Source organism: Ipomoea triloba, chromosome 16 (assembly GCF_003576645.1).
Source record: "Ipomoea triloba cultivar NCNSP0323 chromosome 16, ASM357664v1".
Taxonomy (NCBI): Eukaryota; Viridiplantae; Streptophyta; class Magnoliopsida; order Solanales; family Convolvulaceae; genus Ipomoea; species Ipomoea triloba.
In genome coordinates this window covers 14,543,045-14,543,859 of record NC_044931.1, presented here as the reverse complement: position 1 = coordinate 14,543,859, position 815 = coordinate 14,543,045, and the positions used below count along the sequence as shown (strand labels likewise).

The 815-nt window shown below is 34.8% G+C and overlaps 1 long non-coding RNA gene across 1 annotated transcript; it reads right to left on the bottom strand.

The window, feature by feature from the left end:
• Window positions 1-77: 77 nt before the first annotated feature.
• LOC116007804 lies at window positions 78-624 on the bottom strand. The gene is made up of 3 exons (XR_004095347.1): window positions 531-624; window positions 259-366; window positions 78-167 (listed from the first exon to the last, which is right to left on the bottom strand). It is a non-coding gene; the product is annotated as an uncharacterized LOC116007804 (long non-coding RNA).
• Window positions 625-815: the final 191 nt, after the last annotated feature.

The following is an 815-nucleotide window of genomic DNA, read 5'->3' as shown; positions in this document are numbered from 1 at the left end:
GACCATTGGGAGTAAAACCCCCACACCATAACTGATAATGTATCACATAACTATGATCAGTTAAACGTTCGATAAAGCAATTACCATATCGATATATTTCATTAGGAAGTGGCTGAGACGACTTGGTGAGAGTATAGAGAACTCCAAGCACAACAACAGTTGTAATACTGCATAGATAAATAAGGATCGAGATAAAACCAAAAACCTTAACCAAATTGACAACAAACGAAAACATAGACTGAAACAAACAGCCCGTACGATTGGTCAAGAAACAAAATTTCTGATTTCTCATCCAAGCTTAATGTGTCAACTTCAATTCCCAAATATTGTATGGCTGCTGTTTCTATTAGCCCTGTCAGAACAAAACTGACTGAGAATCAATTAGTCTTTCCCAAAAGTGAATGGCACAACAAAAACATTTATGTACCTTCCCACTAATAAGAGTGGAGCATAACTTAAAAGTGGATTTAAAAAGATAAACTTTTTCTTAAAGTTAGAATTAAAGATTCAATCAGGGGTTAAATATACACCTTAGTCCACAGGCAAGTGAAGAAAGTGAAATAGTTTGCCAATTCCATGGCACATCCCACCTTCTTAAGATTGGCCACTTAGGTCCACTTCCCTGCAAAGAAACCAATCAGAGTGTGTTTGGTAGCCAGAAAATTCGAACTTTCCACAGAATAAAAAAGATGAAAAAATTATTCTCAAGTATTATGCAATCTTTGACTTAGTAAAGTTTGAGTCAATGGAATCAAATTCCATAATATTAAGTAAATCCTAAAATCCCACCTGGGGAGGTAAAATTCTTTTTTTTT